The sequence below is a fragment of the Cetorhinus maximus genome, chromosome 8 (genome assembly GCF_964194155.1).
Source record: "Cetorhinus maximus chromosome 8, sCetMax3.hap1.1, whole genome shotgun sequence".
Lineage (NCBI taxonomy): Eukaryota > Metazoa > Chordata > Chondrichthyes > Lamniformes > Cetorhinidae > Cetorhinus > Cetorhinus maximus.
The window spans coordinates 35,302,038-35,317,716 of NC_135886.1; the positions used below are offsets into that span (position 1 = coordinate 35,302,038).

The 15,679-nt window shown below is 43.2% G+C and overlaps 1 protein-coding gene across 1 annotated transcript in view; it reads left to right on the top strand.

Annotated features, from left to right (window-relative positions):
- The first annotated feature begins 9,208 nt into the window (after positions 1-9,208).
- The window catches only part of LOC144683554 (receptor-type tyrosine-protein phosphatase R-like), a 110,698-nt gene continuing 104,227 nt past the window's right edge, over positions 9,209-15,679 (top strand). Inside the window, exon 1 of the mRNA XM_078546680.1 lies at positions 9,209-9,270. The gene's annotated coding sequence lies outside the window, so the exon portion shown is untranslated. The remainder of the gene's footprint in view (positions 9,271-15,679) is intronic.

A 15,679-nucleotide genomic window follows, 5' to 3' on the forward strand; every position in this document is an offset into this window, starting at 1 on the left:
GAAGAGGGGATTCGGATGGGCTGAACTCTCCTGGAATCACCTGGATGGTTGGCTCTCGGGTGTGCACCTGCTGAGCCCCCTCCCTATGGGTGCCCAAGGGTCCCAGGCTGACTTCTTGAGGAAAAGGGGAAGCTGAAGTGAGATTGAACTGCCTCACAGCCCTCTCACATACACAATGTTGGAGGCCAAATATGGCGTCAGCGATGGAGTTGAGCCCACGCAGCAGTGCAGGAGTGAAGTCCTGGACCAAGGTCTCCATGGCAGCCGCCGTCCTATCAGTGTTGACCTCGATGCATTGGCATGTCGGCACTATCACATTAGAGTGAAGGCAGACAGATTCCTCCACCGTGCCTTGCAATCTGAGGAGTGTAGTGGACATCCCTTCCCAATGTCCGCGAACTTAACTTTGCAGCTCCTGCAACTGTGACATGACCGAGTTCAGAGGCTCATCATCTGACTTGGACTCAGCAAATTTCTGGCCTCCAGCAGTCCTCCATGTGCCGGGGACCTGGGAAGTCCCTGCCTCCGCCTGCTGTGGATCAGACAGTTCAATGTGCTCACCAGTTTGTGATCCTGAGGCTACACTAAAGCTAGGTCCCTCCGAGGTGTGTGTCTCTGCGCTGGTGGACAGTGTGGGTGAGCACTGTGACAGAACTTCAAGGAGGATGCCTCCGGATTCCTGTTCAGAGGCTTCTTCGGGGCTTAATTGGGGGGCCTGTTTCCTGGACTCCATCGGCTGTTTGGCAGATGTGCCTGCAAAAGCTAGGGGAGATAATTAGTGCATGGCAGTGGCCTGTGAAACAGGACACATCACTCAGCATGGTTGTCTGATGGATGTTGCGTGGCTGGATCTTCACTTGGTTGAGCACCGCCAAACTCACTGTCAGCACAGGAGCAGTCCCGATCGTGGCCAGCCAGCTGGTTGACTCTGTTTTCAAAGTCCGTGTGGACCTTGATTTCAGGCATTCCCCCACCAGTCTGTGACCTCTCCCTCTTGTTGTGTGCCAGCTTGTCCTGCATGAATCGAGATGAAGAGAGTGTAAGCAGGACGCCTGCAAGGCCAGATGATAAGGATGCCTGGCATGTGTGGGTGGTGAGTGGTCCCATGGTTGAGATGAGGACAATGAACGTGTGTGTGAGAGAGTAAATGGTGCTGTCCTTGAACTGGCAGTGAGTTAGGGCCCTGTGGATGTGTGATGTGTTTGTGAGTGTGTGAGTTAAGAGTGATGAGAAGAGTGACTTACCCTGGCGGAATGGAGGAGATCATTCATTCTCTTGCAGCACTGTCCTCTTTTGAAGGGTGTTGGTACTGACCACCACTGATACCGCCTCCCAAGCCTGGTTGATCACGCCACTGCCCATCCTGCAGCCAGGGCAGGGGTAGAGGACATCTCTGTGGCCCTCCACAGTGTCTGAAAGGCATTCCAGTGACGTATCATTAAACCTGGGGGCTGCAGACATTTTGCCTTTTGTGGACATCTTCCCTGCAGTAGTCCTGGGTTGGAAGCACAGAGATGTGTGCACGCGTGGCTGGACTTCAAACATTGCGCCTGGTATCATGAAGTGGCAAGGTGATAGTATGGTGGACGAATGAGAGCCTGGCCGCCATGGAAAAGGCGTTAATGCATAATTAATGCGGCGGGTTTTTGACGATACGGCGTGGAAACCCGCCATCGCGGCCGGCGGGTAAAACGTTTTGCACACCCGCTACCGCAGTTAGTGCAAATCTGGGCTGATTCCTCCCTTGGACTGGAGACAAAGACAGATACAGATATGGAGAGATAGAGAAAAAAGGCTGTAGTTAAATGAGAAGGGACAGCAGGCCTTAGTAGGAATAGATGTTTTTTCTTCATAATTAAAAACAGAAAATACTGGAATACTCAGCAGGTCTGGCAGCATTTGTCCAGAGAGAAATAGAGTTAAGTTTCAGGTCTATAACCTTTCATAAGAACTGGGAAAAGTTAGGAATGTAATAGGTTATGAGCAAGTGAAAGGGCAGAGGGATGGAAGAAGAACAAATGGGAAGGTATACAATAGGGTGGAGGGTAGGAGAGATTAAATGAGAAAAGGTTTCATGGTGCAAGGCCAAAGGGAATTTTTTTGAGATGGTCCCTCTGTCTGTGGAAAACAAAAACAGAATTACCTGGAAAAACTCAGCAGGTCTGGCAGCATCGGTGGAGAAGAAATCAGTTAACGTTTCGAGTCTTCATGACCCTTCGGCAGAACTTCTGATGTGTTTGCAGTGGAATTATATAGGAAGTGGAGGAAATGGAGGACGATGATCTGTTGAGGCTAGTGTGTTGGAAGGTGAGGACAAGGGGGACCGTTTTGTGGTTCTGGGAGGGAGGGGAAGGGGTAAGATTAGAAGTGTGTGAATAGAATGGGCATGGTTGAGGTTCTTGATCATGGTGGGGAAGGAAATCCTCGATAAAGGATTCATATTGGAAGTGCTAGCACAGTGGTCGCATCATCAGAACGCGTGACGGAGACAGAGAAACTGGAAGAGACTAGAACAGAGTCCTTACGTGAAGCAACATGTGAGGAAGAGTAGTCAAGGTAGCTGTGGGAGTCAGTGGGCTTGTGCTGAACAATGGTTGATGGCCTATCCCCATAAAAAGAAACAGAGGTCAAGGAAGGCAAGGGGAAAGTCAGAGATAGACTATGTGAAGGTGAGAGAAAGGTGCAAATTAGAAGCAAAGTCAATTAAATTTTCCAATCAGGGCAGGGTCTGGAAACAGCACTGATACAGTCATCAATGGAAAAAGCGGTGAGGGAGGTGGCCTGAGTAGGGCTGGAACAAGGAATGTTCCACATATCTTGCAGGTCTAAATAGATTATCTGGGTAACCATAGCAACGCCTTTTACTTGAAGGAGGTGAGTGGAATTGAAGGAGAAGTTGTTCAATGTGTAAACAAGTTCAGCGAGGCAGAGAAGAGTGGTGGTGGATGGGGACTGGTTGGGCCTTCATTCAAGGAAGAAGTGGGGACCTCTCAGACTGTTCTGGTGGGAGGGGTGGAGGTGTAGAGGGATTGGGCGTCCATGGTGAAAAGGAGATGGTCATGGCCAGGAAATTGGAAACTGTTAAGATAATGTAGGGCATCCGAAGAGTCAGGGGTATTGTTCGGAAATGACTGGACAAGAGAAGAAAAATGGAGTTGAGATAGGAAGAAATCAGTTCAGTGGGGCATGAACAAGTTGAACGATGGGTCTACAAGCAGCCTTTTTGTGGATTTTGGGCTGTTTGGTGTTGGGTGTCTATGAAATTGGAGGCCATGGAGATAAAACTTCCAGAGCAAAAGAGGTCAGTGGAAGACCTGGCAACATTGTCTTGATGTTTGGTGGTGGCGTTGTAGTCTAGGGCGAGATAGAAGGAAATGTAAGAGAGCTGCTTTCAGACTCTGCTAGATAAAGGTCGATACGACAGACAACAACAGCACCATCCTTATTAGCAAGTTTGATGACAATGTTAGTGTTGGACCTGAGAAAGCAAAGTGCAGCAAGTTCAGAGGGACACAGGTTAGAGCAAGTAAGGGGATCAGCAAAATTGAGATGGTGATATGCTGGCAGTTCTCCAAGAAAAGATCGAGAGAGATAAGAAGCCAAAGGGAGACATCCAGCTGGAGGGAGAATACTGGAAACAGGTAAAAGAGTCTACTGAGCAGGTGGAAGACCTGTGGCCAAAGAAGTGGGCATGGAGGAGAAGGCATTAGTTTGTCAAAAGTAAAGCACCAATTGAATGTGGAGCTAATTATGCATCTTGCTTTTATGTAACTGGAAGTTAAAAAGAACAATAATAATCATTTACATCTGTGAAACAGCGGTGGAAAAAAAGAAAAAAGGCAGAAATTCTTCTAATTTTTTGTTTTGAAGTTGAATTTTGAAAGTTACCAAGTCCTCTTGCAGAGAAACAAGTAGATGAGAAATAGGTTGAAACTGAAGTGTCCTCTGGCAGGAGAACAATAATAACACCTAAGTAACTATAAATCCAGGAAACTGGGGTTTAGTCAGGTCTGGCTCTATCTTTAATTGTCCCTGTAGGCATCAGTGCTTAGGCTTCATGTGGACCTGCTTTTCCTGAACAAAGCTTGCTCAATGTCAGCTGAACCCAGCATGGCTCGATTTTTACAAATTTATTTGCAGATATAAAGAGCCTAGTGTCTGTTTCAGGTGTAGGCCAATAGTAAGCCATATTTTCTGCCTTCACCAATATGGTGGCACACTTCTGGTACATACCAAGTGAGCATGCCCTGCCTGCCACATTAGATTCTTATAGGCTCCCATTTTGCTCCGAACGAAACACCATGGAATTTCTGAGCCAGTGACTGTCGCAAAAAACAGTCTGGTCATTTGTAAGTTCAGTGTGCACTCTACTGTAATTCCATTATAGTGCTCAATGCACCGGAGTGCAGTGAACTATAAACCTGTAGAGGGCACTGTATGCTGTTTGAATTGTCCAGCATGGTGTAGTTCTACTTTGGAAGAAGTGACTAATTGTCTGAGGAGAAATCTCTTTTTGGGTAAGATAATAGGAAAACTCAACAATAGTAAAAAATCTTGTGTCTTGTTCCAATACACATCATCCCGTTTACTCCACTGAACACTGGACCCTGCTGATTGATCACACAATGGCACCACAGTTTCAGCTAACCTGTTCCTTTAACTGGAAAAGGATGTATGATGCCAAGCAACGTGTAAGGAGAGATATGGTGAAAAACACTTTTGTTGAACACATTTCAAAGTTTTGTGAAGACTCGCTCTATGCTTGAGTGGCCTTGGACTTTGCTTAAACATGGCAAAGCTACAGTGAATCTGAATAAGCCAAGTCAGATACATGTAGCAAAACCTGACTTTTCACCCTATTCAGTGCTGTGAAACCCAGTCTCCAAGAAACTGTCCTTTTACACAATAGTGGCCTTACTTTGTCTCACAATGTCATACTGTGTGTTCTGTGTAGGCAAGTCCTGGATTCCAGCTGAAACTGAGGCAAAGATTCATCATATGCCAGCGTGGGTTTCTCATGGCCACAACGAGTAGGCTAAATTGTACTAAAATTAGAAAAAACATACAAAATTAAAAAACAATTCTTGATTATCATTTGTTTGACCTGAATGTAAATTCAATTTCACTATCTTCTAATCACATTACAACTCTTAATGCATTTTCAGGGTCGTTGTTCTTTGTGCGCAAAACAAAGAGAGAAACTGTAAACACATTGAAATACTTCATACTTCGACCTCTGGTTTATTTTTCTACAGCTAGACCTCCGAATCAACTGGGCTGCAGCATTTTAATTAGAAATATATGAATTTCAGGAATGCATTCACAATGCAGTGATATAAAATGCAGCCCGTAAGACTGACAGCAGAATGAAGGGTCTTACTTTGGAGTCAGTTTGAGCCTTCACACGGACAAGTTTAGCATCAGTACAAAGCTAAAGCTACCCTGCAGGTCTGGATTCATAATATGGGTGTGTCTTCCTCTATCAACTTGCTAACCACTATTATTTCAAGCATGTGTTGTTTTAATGCAAAAGCAGCTTAGCATAGAAGAGAAATTTCACCAGTGTTGACTGCTGTATTGGGATGCTATGCATCATCTGCATAATTAGCTCTCCCACCATAGCAGAGGAACTGATATTTGAGAGCAAGGCAAGCTGTGTAAGTGATAGGAGTTATTCATTTTTCCAGCAATTGGGAAAGCAGCTGTACAAACATCACATGTCTTCTCTATGCTATATATGTGACAGAACTTTTTGTACTGTACAGACTGCAAATTATATTTCATTGCAAATAGAGTAAATATACTGAAGTTCACCCAAATAAGATTGGGATACTCATGGTATGTAACTGTGTGCCATAACACGTGGGAATTTCTGTATATTGCATTGTCCAATAAGTTCTTTGAGCAGTTCCACCTGAATTAACATTAAGGGAGAAGTTATAACCTGAAAATGTCACTGGGCTTGCGAATAGGCAGCTAATTAAAAAGGCTGAAATTGACAGTGTATTGAGAAGGCAGCAGCAATTTCTCAATTTCTGACTTCAACCTGAGCGCTTACAGGCTGCAAGCAAGAAACTTCTGTGTAAGAGGTGCATTGACAATTACAGTACCCAAAGAACAAGTTATTTTAACTGGGATTTTGGAATTTAACTAAATGTGCATGGGTTTCAAGGGCTTCGTGGAGCTCGCCAGGGAAATCGAGGTGAGAGGACAGCGGGATTTGAGGGTGCTGAAGAAATGTCAGACAGAAGTCCTTTGAATACTGAGACCCTGTTTCCTTGCCTAGGTGAAATCTTTTTGCTCACAGGACCTGTTCTGAGAGAGTGCTTTCACTACTTTGAAAGTTATTTCCAATACTTTGGAAGTGATTTCTATTACTTTGTAGTTTTTAGTACCTTTGCTCTACGCTTCCCAAACGTCAACCTTCAGTTCAACATGAGAGCTACTTATGCAACTTTACCTTCAACCCCAGGCGGGGTACAAGAAGAATAGCAGCAGCAATAGGACCAGTGGTAAGAGCAGCAGTAGCAGGAGCAGGTTCAGCCTTCCCCTAAACTCCTATCGCTCCACAGGAGAGAAGGGTTGAGCACAAAGCTCATAGGAGGTGATAACTATAACCTCGGATTTATAGGCCGATGATCAGCTTCCTGGCAAGTCGAAGCGCCAGTGTCTCAGGAGGCTCAAATTATTATGTTTGGTGGTCACTGATATTTACAACCTCCTGGAAGTAGACATCCTGCCAATTGGACTAGGTGGGTACACATTACCTGTGGCTATCAAAGTCACCACTAGGTAAATATCACCTCTGGCTCCTTCCAGGAATCTGCAGGTGATATTTACAGAATCTCACAATCTGTTGCCCACAAATGCTTCATACAGGTGATCGATGTCATGTTTGCCAAGGTCAGAACTTGTGAACATTCCCCAGCAGAGGTCAGTCAGAATAAGCGGGCGTTTGCATTTGCTACCCTGGCTGGCTGGCTTCCCGCAGGACCAGGAAATCATTGACCACATAAGTGTGGCAATCAAGGCACCTTGATATCAACCTGGAGTCTTCACCAAGTGAAAGGGAAGAGGTGGGGCAATGGGTGAGAAGTGGAAGTGCTTGCTTAGAGTCCCCACTCCATCCTTTCTCCATCTTCTCTCTCATGGTCCTCACCTGCATTTCCCTACTAGCTGAGAGCTGGAGAGCACTTTGCCCGCACTTCAGTGAGGCACTGAAATCTTAAGAGCAAATATATCAAATATCATGGTGAGTTGAAGGTAGGGAGCTGCACTATCACAAAAGCTGGCAGCATTTCTATTTCTCCACGAAGACTTTTGCCACCTCAGGTCAAGGCAGTCTTTTCACACCAGGCATGTGAATGTATTTTTAATCAACTTTTTCCATGAAGAGAGTATGAACTGCTGACTTCTGATATTTGGAAGATCTTTTTTGTTATCTTCTGGAATCTAACTTGCATATCAAATAGCTTGTTCTTGAGGGCCAATAGTATGCATCAACAAGCTTCACAAGCATCCAATGTTTCAAAGTCAGGCAAGAATTTCAGCTCCAATAAGCATGGGATAACTTCCCTTTGGGACACAAGCTGGCTGTTTCCCTCAAAATATTCAAGGCCATCTCTTGTTTGCAACGTGCACAAAACACACAGAATATTTCCTTTCAGAAAACAGCTTACAGCTTTGTTTTATATTCCTAAGGTAGAAGCCTTTCTAGAATTGAACAAGAAACAGGTATGAAGACCCAATATTTGCTATCAGTAAAACAGTGACACTAAATTTCCCATTAATTTACCTGCTTTTCTGCTTACTTCAACCATAATATTCTACAAAATAGAGTTTTACACTTTTTTTCACTCTTCCTATTGTCTTCCCTCACCTTTCACCCATAAACAGGCTTTGTAACATTTTTTATTCTTGCTTATTCCTTTCCACATTGTCTAATCAATGAATTAGGGTCATATTTATTTAATTTGTGTTTGTTTGTCATTGGTATACACTTATACTGTAGGCTCAGATACACTTAAAGGAATTCTGGTTGTCCTCAACTACAGTTCTTCTTAAGTAATTCAATTTGTTTAAAAACTTCTCTGGTTGCCTTAAATTTGACCCTTTTAAATTTGTAACACCCTTTACTGGTTTATCCCAAGTCATACTATTTTATGGTCACTATCAACCAGGAATCTCACCACTTTCATACCCAGGTTTACTATCTGAATCACTTGACAATGATAGGAAAATAAATCTCAAGTGTTAGTTATCTTTTTAAAGAAGAGCTGTTCAAATAAAATATGATTTAGAAAAATGTCCCACTGCTGCAGGGTTCAATTTTAGATCCAAAATAAGCAATCACAAGTGACTTTCTCACCAATTCATCACAAGCTTGTCTGCATTTATTTGGATTGATTTCAGCACTTCACTATGACCTTTTGAAGTTATTTCCCCTCCTAATGTGTTTTATGTAACAGTGGTTGCATCAACATTGGACAGACTTGGGGTTAATGCAATCTGGCAGCCAGCGTGAGATTATGTTCCATTCCTTTACTTCTGCTATATGAAGCCAAGATAGTAACTGTACTAAAAAGTGAACTTTAAAATGATTAGGATATTTGTGAATAAATAATTCACACAAGTAGTCCAAGCAATACTGAGCAGAATCATTTCTGTTTCAGTGTAAATTGGGGAAATTGTGATAGGCAACTAGGGATGGGCAATAAATGCTGGCCAGCCAGCAAAGCCCATGTCCTGTGAATGAATTTAAAAAAATTATACTACATCAAAATAAGGAATCTTTCCCTGCATTGTTGGAAAATTAAGGATGGGAACAGATCTTTAATGTCACCATAAGTCTTTGACAGTATGCTTTGGCCCTCACAATGACATAACATGTATGAACTATTATAAACGGTAGCCCTGCTCATTCTGTTGGGGGTGGAGTGTTGATGAATTGTCACCCCACACTGCAGATTAGCATATTTCTTGTAAAACCAGCAAGGTCATGGGAATCTGTTGCATGATTCACCAACACAAGCACCACCCCCCAGCCCCTGACTGTCGCCACTGCTACTGCCCCATAAAAATTACTTTCTAAGATAGATAAGCATATTCTAGCCTTCTGATTTGTCCTTTCTCCATGTGGGGAAGTATCAGCTCATTCCCATCACAAGTTTAGCTCAAGCAAGTAACTTAGAGGATAAGCATTACCAAGACCCACAAATGTGCCTCAATGTCTTGAAGCACCCGTGCCCCTCTGCAGTAAAAGTGCTTATTGTATGTTGCCTTATATATTTTTTAAAAATTCTTTCTTGGGATGTGAGTGTCGCTGGCAAGGCCAGAATTTATTGCCCATCCCTACTTGCCCCTGAGAAGGTGGTGATGAGCCACCTTTTTGAACTGTTGCAATCCATGTGGTGCAGGTACAGCCACGGTGCTGTCAGGGAGGGAGTTCCAGGATTTTGAGCCAGCGACAGTGAAGGAACAGCGATATATTTCCAAGTCAGGATGGTGTGTAACTTGGAGGGGAACATGCAGGTGGTGGTGTTTCCATGTGTCGACTGCCCTTGCCTTCAGTTGATACAGACTGCAGGTTTGGAAGGTGCTGTCAAAGGAGCCTTGATGAGTTGCTGCAATGCATCTTGTATGTAGAACATACTTCTACCACTGTGCATCGACGGTGGAGGGAGTGTAAGTTTAAAGCACTGATGGGGTACCAATCAAGTGGACTGCTGTGGAATGGATAGTGTCAAGCTTCTTGAGTGTTGTTGGAGCTGCACTCATCCAGGCAAGACTTGTGCTTTGCAGATAGTCGGCAGGCTTAGGGGAGTCAGGAGGTGAATTACTTGCTGCAGAATTCCCAGCCTCTCACCTGCTCCTGTAGCCATAGCATTTATATGGCTGGTCCAATTCAGTTTCTGGTCAATGGAACCTCCAGGATGTTTATAGTGGGGGGATTCAGTGATAGTAATGCCATTAAATGTCAAGGGGAGATGGTTAGATTCTCTTTAGTTGGTGATGGTCATTGCCTGGTACTTGTGTGGCGCAGATGCTACTTGCCACTTATCAGCACAATCCTAAATTTTGGCCAGGTCTTGCAGCATTTAGACATGGACTGCTTCAGGATCTGAGGAGTCATTAATAGTGCTAAACATTGTGTAATCATCAGCAAACATCCCCATTCTGACCTTATAATAGAAGATAGTTCATTGATGAAGCGTCTGAAGATGGTTGGGCCTAGGACACTACCCTGAGGAACTCCTGCAGCAATATTCTAGGACTGAGATAATTGACCTCCAACAACCACAACCATCTTCCTTTGTGCTAGGTATGCCTTCAACCAATGGAAAGTTTTTCCCCTGATTCCCATTGACTTCAGTTTTGCTAGGGCTCCTTGATGCCACAATTGATCAAATGCTGCCTTGATGTCAAAGGCAGTCACAGTCACATCACCTCTTGAGTTCAGCTCTTTTGTCCATGTTTGGACCAAGACTGTAATAAGGTTAGGAGCTGAGTGGCCCTCGTGGAACCCAAGCTGTGTGTCAATGAGCAGCTTATTGTTGAGTAAGTGCCTCTTAATAACACTGTAGATAACACCTTCCATCACTTTGCTGATAATTGTAGGTAGACTGACAGGGTAGTAATTGGCTGGGTTGGATTTGTCCTACCTTTTATGGACACGACATACCTGGGCAACTTTCCACATTGCAAGTTAGATGCCGATGTCATAGTTGCACTGGAACAGCTTGGCAAGGGGTGCGGCTAGTTCTAGATCACGAGTCTTTAGTACTATTGCCAGAATTTTGTCAGGGCCCATAGTCTTTGCAGTATCTAGTGTCTTCAGCTGTTTCTTGCGATCACGTGGAGTGAATCGAATTGGCTAAAGACTGGCATTTGTGATGCTGGGGACCTCTGGAGGAGGCTGAGATGGATCATCCATCCAGCACTTCTGGCTGAAGATTGTTGACAAATGCTTCAGCCTTGTCTTTTGAACTGATGCACTGGCTCCCCCATCACTGAGAATAGGGATATGTGTGGAGCCTCCTCCTCCTCCTGTTAGTTGTTTAATTGTAAAAAGACTGCAGAGTTTAGATCTGATCAGTTGATTGTGGGGTCTCTTGACTCTGTCAATCGCATGCTACCTCTCTAGCTTGGCTTGCAAGTAGTCCTGTGTTTTAGCTTCACCAGATTGACACCTTATTTTTAGATATGTCTGGCATGAGGATGACATCTCATTTTTAGGTATGATGTTCTTGGCATGCCCTCATGCACTCTTTATTGAAACTTTATACCCTATTAGTGCCAACTCATGCCAATACATGACCCCCACTCATCCCTGTGGCCCCTTATTGCCTCTACACCAACTTATTGTCAACCCATGCGAACACTTGACCACTCACTCACTACCCTTTGCCCTTACATGCTCTATGCTAATTCAACCAATATCCAGTATGGGCAGACCTCAGGAGCCATGCAGAGATGAAATAACATAAAGTTCTAAGTATCTATTACAATCTTCACTATATAAAAAAAAATTCTGATAAAAGCCCATTCAATACATTTAAATCTCATCAAGTTATTAATCCCATATAGAAACATATGTTGTGTTCATTACTTCACATGAAGGACAAGTAATCCCTTAATAACCTTTTGGAGCTTTCAATCAAACTGTAAACTTACAGTCCCCCCTTCCCCCACCCCCAACCCCACCCCACTGTGTTAATGAAAAGTTGTGGAAGTAGTTAAGCCATAATAATACTATATGGATAGCTCTTAGAGTTATGTCAACAAACGGCTATTGAAACTGCAAGTACCACTTTTTTCAACTCAGAGACACAGGCAGGCTTTTTTCAAAATTTAAAGAGCAGGGGGCTTAAATATCTGGACAGCTTGATAGACCATACTGACTTTTCTGAGTATTTACATCCCCTCTAAAAAATTGTAACTCACACACTGCAGGGTTAGTCCCTTGCTCCAGTTAAAATGGGGCCTGTTTGAACTCATCACTGAATTCAAATGCCCCTGCTGAGTTCAGGTTTACCCTATGTGTGAGTTACATCCCATGCCTGTTCACCTACTGGTGAAAATAGTATGTCAGAAATGGGGACAGGTCTTCCTGATTTGGGCTCCCGGTGCCACTTTGGATAAGGCGTGGAGTCTCTATAACTCTTGTGAAAATCTAGGCCACAGTATTTTAATGGCTGGTCCCGTAATTTTTCAGGCCAATAGTAACCCCCAGGAAGTTGATGTTGGGGGATTCAGCGATGATATTGCTGATGAATGGCAAGGGGAGCTGGTTTGATTCTCTCTTTTTGGAGATGGTCATTGTCTGGTACTTGCATGGCATGAATGTTACTTGTCACTTATCAGTGCACTTGTAAATGTTGTCCAGATCTTGATGCATTTGGACACAGGCTGCTTCAGTATCTGAGGAGTTGTAAATGGTACTGAACACTGTGAAATATCAGTGAACATCCCCACTTCTAACCTTTGATAGAGGGACGGTCATTGATGAAGCAGCTGAACATAGCTGGTGTAGGATACTACCCTAAGGAGCTCCTGCAGCGATGTCCTGGGTCTGAGATTATTGTCCTCTAACAGCCATGACTATCTTGCTTTTTGCTAGGTATTGCTCCAACCAGTGGAGAATTTTCCCCCTGTTCCCACTGACTGCAGTTTTGCTAGGACTCTTTGGTGCCACACTCAGTCAAATGTGCCTTGATATCAAGAGGAGTCACTCACCTCACCTCTTGTTTGGTTCTTCTGTCCGTTGGACTAAGCTGTCATAAGGTCAGGAGCTGAATGGCCCTCGTGGAACCCAGACAGAAATTTGGTGAGCAGGTTATTGCTGTCTAAGTGCCACTGGATAGCACTGTTGATGACACCTTCTACCAGTTTGCTGATGTTTGAGAGTGGACTGATGGAGTGGTATATTGCTGAATTGCATTTGTCTTACATTTTGTGGACAGGGCATACCTGGGAAATTTTCGATATTGTAGCAGTACTAGAGCAGCTTGGCTAAGGGCTCGGCTAGCTTTGAAGCACAAGTCTTCAGTATTACTTGCCAGGATGTTGTCAGGACCAATAACTTCTGTTGTATCCAGTGCCTTCAGCCATTTCTTGATGTCACCTGGAGTGAATAGAATCGTTTGAAAACTGACATTTTTGATATTGGAGAAGGCCAAGATAAATCATTCTCTTAGTACTTCAGGCTGAAGATGATTGCAAATTCTTCAGACTTGTTTTTGCACTGATGCGCTGGGCTCCCCCCATCATTGAGGATGGGGATGTTTGTGAAGTTTCCTCCTGTATAGTTATTTAGTTATCCACCACCATTCATGACTGGATGCGGCAGCATTTTAACATTTGATTCTATATCAGTACATACCTACATATCACATCAAATTGGATTTGGTTTTAAACATTAGTTCTAAATCTGGTATAATATATGAAATTTTTCCGGCATGCATCACACTTTAAAAATATCTACAGCACAAAGAAGCTTTGGATTTCAGATTGTTTCTTAGCACATTTCAGCCAATGAAGTAATAATTTACTGCAATTTACTTGCTACGCTCACTTCTTGCAAACTTCCACCATATCCTCTGATTCACTAAGAGCAAGTGCATAGGAGATCCACTTTTTGTTCATAATTTTATAAACTTATGTCCTTGGCTCAATCAAGATTAAGATAATCTTAGCTCCATAACTAATATCAACTACAAGAGATTGAAATATTTTAAAAATAAAAATATTACTGTATTTTTCTGCTTCAGTAAAAAAAATCCCCCACACCCCCAGGACCCATTACTGAGAAGATTTATTTGGCCTGGCTGCCAACTGAATAGCGGCAAGAAACACACAACAACAAGCAATTCCCAGCTTCAAAAGGTAGCACATTTGGTTGTTAAAATGGTTTGATTGCAAAAAAGCAAGAATATTCAGCATCAAAATAGGATCAAGCATTTGATACAAATATTCAGCACTGAGTAAGTAACATCATGGTCTGAATTTTTCCCTTGTTGAGTGAGCATGATTGGCAGGCCCAACAGCGGTCGGGAAATGGGCCCGTGATTGCGATTGGCCTCTGACCGCGATTCCGCGCTGGCTAGCCAATTAACGGTCAGCCAGCATGAAACGCGCACTGAAAAGCTCAGAGCTGCTGGAATGGGGGCGGGCAACAACATCACCACAGGTGCAGGGAGCACTGCGAGGGAGCTCCCTGAAGGCAGACGGCTGCCTCAGGGAGCTGCAGGCCTGCAAATAATAAAATAAAGCATAAAAAAGCTGGAAAATTGCCGATGTAGCACAATCAAGCACCTGGAAGCATACATCCTAAAAATGCTGTACCCAGATATTTATTTTTATTTTATTTCCTAACGGAGGTTTCATCGAGCCCTTGAATGAGGTTCCATGAAAAATGTAAAGGCAGATTAGCCTGTCCGCCAACCGTAAGGTTGGACCGGCCATGAAAAAGCGTGTTCAATTACGCCGTTAATGGGCTTAATTGCCTGTTTAATTGTTGGCAGGGTGCGCTTTTGACTGCTGCATGCACCTGCCGAGCGAAATATCGCGCGAGTGTGTGATGATGTCAGAACGCTTGCCTGACGTCATCTTGCACGATTTTATGCCTGATTGAGTCGAGCACGCGCCCGCCTGGGGGGACATAAAATTCTGTCTCTTTAGTGTTATTGGATATCACAAGTGTTGTACTTGGAAGATATTTGTGCCTGTTAAACAATTTCAGCACAATGATGACCCAAGATAATGTTAGTACACAGTGAAGTTGATTTATGGTTAATTTAATTAAATTACTGTCATGCTTATTTTTTTCTTCACAAAGGTTGGTCTGGAAGACAAGCATTTTCATGACTTAATCATTCTATGGTTGACCAACAGAATGTGGGGTTGAAATAGGACAAATTGACTGGTGCCTTTCTTCCCTTTCCTTCCCACTTCAACTCTACCTTTCCCTCTTCTTTGCCCTCAGGAGAGTTTTTTCACTGTAACAGGAATCTGCGCCTTGTGGTCCAGCTAAGAACTGTTAAAGTTCATCTCTGATGGATGAATCAGAGGAGCCAGGTAGCAATGTCAACACAATTGGAAGCAGTTAATCACCTCAGGCAGCAATTAAAAAGTGAAAAAGTTAATAAGTGTTCTTTACTGGCAGAGAGCCAATTTAACCACTTCATCAGTAAAACCGAATTTACTGTACTTAGCTGTGGAAAATTTCCGAATCAATAAAACATATTGCAGTCATGATCATATCAAGTTAAGCGTTAGCGATTACATTCTGATGTACTTTGAAGTCTCAGAACCCCTAGACCTTTGTTCCATTTGAGATCAAACATGTTTATTGAGTAGCAATGACAAAACTTAGTAAGGCTCATGCTGATTCAGATTGTAATAATGTGGCTATGTGCTTTCATTGTTAATGAAACAAAAGAAAAAAATATTTACACTCTGAACAAAGGCATGGGACTGGTAGAAAGACTACAAACGTGATTTGGGGACTTTAGTCAAAAAAAAATGTTATTTTTTTCTTTTCAAAAGTAAAACTAAAACTCACTTCCTCATTCCCAGTGGCATGAAGTACATATTGATACAACAAAATTAATAAATATTAAGGAAGATTTGCAATCTAAATATTTTTACTGTGATGCAGACTTCAATGCTGGGTTCATAT